The sequence below is a fragment of the Engraulis encrasicolus genome, chromosome 8 (genome assembly GCF_034702125.1).
Source record: "Engraulis encrasicolus isolate BLACKSEA-1 chromosome 8, IST_EnEncr_1.0, whole genome shotgun sequence".
NCBI classification, from domain to species: Eukaryota; Metazoa; Chordata; class Actinopteri; order Clupeiformes; family Engraulidae; genus Engraulis; species Engraulis encrasicolus.
In genome coordinates, this window is record NC_085864.1 from 16,307,532 (window position 1) to 16,313,531 (window position 6,000).

Here is a 6,000-nt window from a genome sequence, read left to right on the forward strand (position 1 = left end):
GTAATTACTAAGATGTTTGTTTTTGTTTGTTGTGAGTTGGTTTCCCACATTCAGTTGAATACTCCATAGCAGCGTGTGGTATTCGTAAGTTATATAATGGGCGAAAATTACAACTATTTTGCAGGCTTGGGTAGTATTATGGCTTCAGTCACTCAAGACACACAAGAAAACTTCACAATTCATTTGGTTTGGTTTTGTTGGAAATTGCATTTTAATGACTTCCCCAGTCCTTGGGAATTCTCTAAGTTGGTCGTACTGTTGTACAGATGAGTTGGGGATCACATTAGCGCTAATTGCTGCCCGTCAGTTTAAGGCTGTAGCTAGGCATCTCCTAGAATGTTGGCCGCTGGAGTATTTTGTGTGTGTGACACAGGCCTATGTGGTGAACATGAGCGCACAGAGAGGCTCTTTTCAGTGCTCTGAATTAACTTTTCATCCCCAGCCGAAATGGCTAGTATTTGTTATTCTTACTAGCCTTACACACTCACTAATGGGTCAAAGTGGTTAGAAAGTTGGTCTTTTGGAGGATAACAAAAAGCTGTACCCCTATATGCATGATGAGTGTTCCTTATCTTGAGACAAACACGAGACAAATGAGACATGAGAGAAATGAATACAAACAGCAACATTCTTTGATGATGAATAAAATATGATTTATTCATGAAAAATACTAACTTAAAGTAGGACTGCAACTATGTTGTTTCGAACTGAGAAATCGTTGTAGTCTGGCACTGCGTGCGTGTGTGTGTTAAGTTGGATGTCTCTCAGGCCTGGGCATTAGGCCTGCTCCTCAGCTTCATCCTCCTCTCCTCCTCCAGCTGACATCTCTCCAGTAACAGCGGCAGTCAATCCCATCTCTGGCTGCTGCAGGACCTGATGTTCACAGAGCTCTGGAGATGGGCACCTCTCGCTGCCGTCCTCAGCCAGCTGCACTCTGTCTTTGTTGAGGTCTGACTGGCTTTGGTCTGTGGTGGGGGGTAGGGGAGTGATGAAAGAGATTCATTTTAAAGTAAACGAACAAGTCTCACAGCATGAGGGTTTTTTGTGCTAGGCTGAAGGCCTCCTCTGAACTGAACACGTTAAACTTACCACAGTCCTCTTTGCTCATCTTCCTGAACAAGCACAGTGAATCACCAGATCCTGAGTCATCTGCAGTGTCAGCTGTGTAAGAAGAGATTTTTAGAAAGAGAAGGAAAAAAAGATGACCTTAGTCAATATGAATCTGCATGCAGACCATGTGCAAAAGCTAAAAATACATATAAGGGAACAGAGACAATGGAGATATGTGGAGAGAGAGAGAGAGAGAGAGCGAGAGCGAGAGCGAGAGCGAGAGCGAGAGCGAGAGCGAGAGAGCGAGAGAGAGCGAGAGAGAGAGAGCGAGAGAGCGAGAGAGAGAGCGAGAGAGAGAGCGAGAGAGCGAGAGAGAGAGAGAGAGAGAGAGAGAGAGAGAGAGAGAGGGGGGGGGGGCTACTTACTTGACAAACTGAAACTGATCAATCACAGCCTTTGTCACTGCTGAATGGGGAGTGTCCACTGCTGGAGTAGAGCACTGGCCACCATTCACCATGGACCCATCGGCCTGAGGAAGATCCAAGATGGCTTCCAAGGTCTCTTTCGGGATCAGCTTCTCAGGTCCAGTGTACAGTCCAAGGCCAGCTTTGGGCTGGCGGAGGGCAGGCTTTTCCCCCATGGGGCTCTCCTTTTTGGTGTTGGAGCGAGGTGCAGGCTACCGCAGTTGAGGTCTTCCCGGCACAGCTATGTGTGTCATATTGGCCGCTTTCAGGTGATCCAGCAAAGCCACTATGTCACCATCAGCGTTGGCCACAGAGTTCAGGGTGGCTAATAGATCACATGGGGTGGAGGGGGAGCTTACACTACTGGCCCCATCTGTCTCACCATGATCCGGAGTGGTTTCCCGGGTCACCTTCTCCACCGGCTCCTCAGCCCCAGTAGTCAGGTTGGGGGGAGTTTTTGGCTGATGTAGGGCCTTTGAGCCTGCATCAGCTGCCTCCTTAGCTACCTCGACCATATCCATAGGCGTTTCCATATCCATCATGACCTCTTTTTTCTTCATATCAATCATCTGGTGTTTTAGCCTCTTGGCCTCCTTCCTTATCTTCTTCTTGCTTGCTTGGCTTCTTGGCTTGGCTACCTGTTTCTTCTTGCCCACATCCTGGGCCCTTGACATGCCCAAGTCACCCATGTCGCCCTCCTCAGCAGGACCCGGTGGGCAGAAACAACACAAAAGGTTCAGGAGCTTCATATTTTCCAGCTGTTCTCTTTGATGTCTGAAATTAGACTGAGAAGTTCACTGAACATTCCACTTTGCATGGAGTTGCATGTAAACATTCCGTGAAGTTGTCTTGACGACGATGAATGTGTTCTTTTGAATCTGGGGCAGAAACAAAGGGGAGTAGAATGCCCAGCTCAGCTATTTTTTTGTATTTTAACATTTCAGCCACTGCTCTGCAATCTAAATAAAAGAAGTTTTCATTCCCGTTGCTGTTATGCTTTCATGCTGTACTTTGGATGTATTGAAGTAAAAGAGAGTAATAATACTGAATACTTTTTTTTGATTTACTTGCTTTGCATTTATTTACACCCCCCACACACATGATCTTCATAAATTAAATTCATATTGTTATTATCATTATCATCATTATTATTATTAAGCGGGCTTGCGGAGCAAGAGCAGAGCTCTTGCAGAGCAAGGCCCGTTTATAGTAATCTCTAAGTCCTGTTTCTTATTATCGTTCTTGTGCAGGGGGACAGTAAAAATAGAAAATGGATCTCCTCCTAGGCCTTTCGAGATAGAGACACCGTTCAAACACTAAAACGACCGGCTCGGCTTGGAGATCGCGTCTCGTTATAGGCTTCTCCGTGTCTCTTGTCGTTTTCCCGTTTTTGGCGATTTTGTTAAAGCCTGGGTCTCCATTGAAAACTATGGTGGAACCTTCATGAACCAAAGTTCCGCCACTCTAGAGATTAGAGTGTAGGAGGCTTTTTCGGTCATAAAACATCAACACTTTCACCTAGAAGTTTATTTGACGCGTTGTTAGCGAGCTCTATGGGATGTCTCCAAATTGTGAAAGTTTCATCTCCCAACTCCCAATACTTTTTAAATGGCAGGTTTGTAAAAAAAACAGGCCTGGCTCTATGGAGAATCCCATTCTTTCGAAAAGTGCATTTTTCAAGAGATCAGCGCATGTCCCACACGGAGGTCCATTTGTGCCTGAAAATTTTAACCTATAAACTTCATTCAAAGACTGTTAGAGAGATCACAAGCATGACTCCGATCTGTGAAAAGGACACGTGCCAACTCCTTTTAGTTTTTTTACAACGATGTTGTAAAGACAAAAAACTCATTCTCATTTTCTCCCCTGTTAAAGGCTCATTATCACCCAGTGAGCAGACTGAACGTCTTCTGATTGGCTGAGCAGGTGTCCTTTATTCCCCGGTAGCAGGACACCTATGATGTCATGCGGGCGTGCGGGCGTCCAAGTTGCTTCTTTTCTAACTTTCTGGCGAAGTGCCGTTACTAGTTCTATCGCATCTGGTTGTCTAGTCAAGACCCCGTTACTAATTCTATCGCATCTGGTTGTCAAGTCAAAAACCCAGTCGTCAATTCTATCGCATTTGGTTGTCAAGTCACCCCAACATTCTGTGCGCGTCCTTACATGCCTCCGATAGAGGCGCGTCTCACTACATTAGGAAGTGGTGCCCATAGCAACGTACCAAGCGTAGTGGTGAATCTACTTTCTCACGAAGCCTTATATTAACATATTAATAAATTAATACTTAAATGCTGGTAACCGGGTGATAAGCGGAATAGCGGCCTTCGAGGTGTCCCGATATCAAGGGAAAATGGACTTGGCGAAGCGAACAGCCCTTCGGCTGCGCCGTCGGGCTGTTTAGAACGCTCCGCCTCGTCCATTATTTCCCTTGATATCGGGACACCTCGTTGGCCGCTATTCCATACATACTAACTGTCTTTCAGTCAATCACAACAGGTGCAGCCAGTGAAGGATTCCATTTCAACTGTCACTGTCTCAAGATTCCATTCTTAACGAGCAGGTGCGAGCAAGCATTCTAGAAGTCTATTGTTGAGCTCTGCAATGCAATGTAATATAGTCTTGCTGGACTATGCATGACAATTAGCTGCTTGGCTTAGTGGTAATGCATGCCGCTGCATTAGAGATATGGAGGTTGAGGGTTCGAAATCCACCCGAAGCCATGTTGATTTTCTAAATTATATCATATGCAGCGTTCCTTGGCCGACTTAAAATGCCATGTATATCATTTAGTATGGATGGCAAATGTGCTGAATTACAGATATTGAGGTTGGGGGTTCGAAACCCAGTCAAAGCCATGTTTACTTTCAAAATTATATCATATGCAGTGTTCCTTGGCCAACTTAAAATGCCATGTATGTCATTTAGTATGAATGGCAAATGTGCTGAATTAGGGATATGGGGGTTGGAGGTTCGAACCCCAGTCGAAGCCATGTTGATTTTCAAAATGATATCATATGCAGTGTTCCTTAGCCAACTTCAAATATCATGTATTGTATGTCATTTAATATCAATGGCAAAGGGGTTGGATTACAGATATGGAGGTTGTGAGTTCTAATCCCGCTCGAAGCCATGTTGATTTTCAAAATTAGGCCTATATCATATGCAGTGTTCCTTAGCCAACTTAAAATACCATGTATGTCATTTAGTATATCCCCAAAACGCAGAGCTACAACACTTTCAAGATGGCTGAATCCAAGATGGCTGAATTGTTTGGCCCATAACTTCTGACTGGGTGGATGGAGTTTTTCCAAGATTTCTTTTAGCTTTGTTTTCTCAATAGTACTTTGTTTCATCTCTGCCCCAAAAGGCAAGCCCGCTTCCAGCATTTTCTGTGAGAATGCATTTCTAGTTATTATTATTATTATTATTATTATTATTATCATGAATAGTTTCTTTCTATCTATCTTTTGGAAATGATAGCCATGGATGTGAAAGAAACAGTCTAATGAGCCCATTTATCACAGAAAAAAAGATAAAGAAAGCGAAAAAAATGGAAGGAAAAAGCAACAAAAAAACAAATTAAGAAGGTGAAATTATTTTTCATTTATTATTTTTGAACGGCAAGCTGTGTTTTCGCACATTTTGATTCTCACTTCAACTACTCAACACCCTGCGAAGAGCTATGTAGTGCCATGTGTTTTCTCTTGCACACATCCATCAGTCTATCGCCAAAACGCACGCACGCACGCACGCACAACTCTCTCTCTCAAGTGCCAGGACCTTGATGAGAGAGAAGGATAAAGCAAATCAAATCTTCCCAGGCAAATATTTATTAATCAGATGAGCTTTCCTCACTCCCCTCACTCCCTCTCTCGGTACTCAGTCATGTGTGGCTGCTTTTGGAACCCCAGCTGGCCCAGGCCTAGGCCGACCTTCACACGGCTCTAAGCATCCCTACCCAGCGCAGCTGCCAACAAAAGATGGGAGAAAGAGAAAGTTCTGAGAGAGAGACAAAAAGAACTGAGAGAGAGAGAGAAAAGAGAACAAGAGGAAGATAAAGTTCTGAGAAAGAGTGAAAAAGAACTGAGAAAGAGAGATAAGAGAAAAGAGAACAAGAGAAAGTTCTAAGAAAGAGACAAAAATAAACGAGAGAGAGAGAGAGAGAGAGAGAGAGAGAGAGAGAGAGAGAGAGAGAGAGAGAGAGAGAGAGAGAGAGAGAGAAGACAAGAGATGGAGAACATTCTGAGAAAGAGGAGACGAATAGCAGCAGAGAGAAGAGTGAAAGAAAGAAAAAAGATGAGGCTGATGACAAGGAGGGGTTGATGACAGTCTGGTAGAGGCAGACAGATGTGTAGGTCTACTGATCACGCACACAGACAGACAGCTGTTGGGGGTTGGCATGTTGTTGATAGACACAGACCCACGGTTTGCACACACACACACACACACACACACACACACACACACACACACACACACACACACA

The 6,000-nt window shown here is 44.3% G+C and overlaps 1 protein-coding gene and 1 long non-coding RNA gene across 3 annotated transcripts in view; one reads left to right on the plus strand and one right to left on the minus strand.

Moving 5' to 3' along the window:
• The window catches only part of dph1 (diphthamide biosynthesis 1), a 173,898-nt gene that overhangs the window by 75,114 nt on the left and 92,784 nt on the right, over positions 1 to 6,000 (plus strand). The window lies entirely within an intron of this gene.
• Positions 654 to 2,386, minus strand: LOC134453553 (uncharacterized). Its single transcript, XR_010035651.1, has 3 exons — positions 1,476 to 2,386; positions 1,090 to 1,161; positions 654 to 965 (listed from the first exon to the last, which is right to left on the minus strand). It is a non-coding gene; the product is annotated as an uncharacterized LOC134453553 (long non-coding RNA).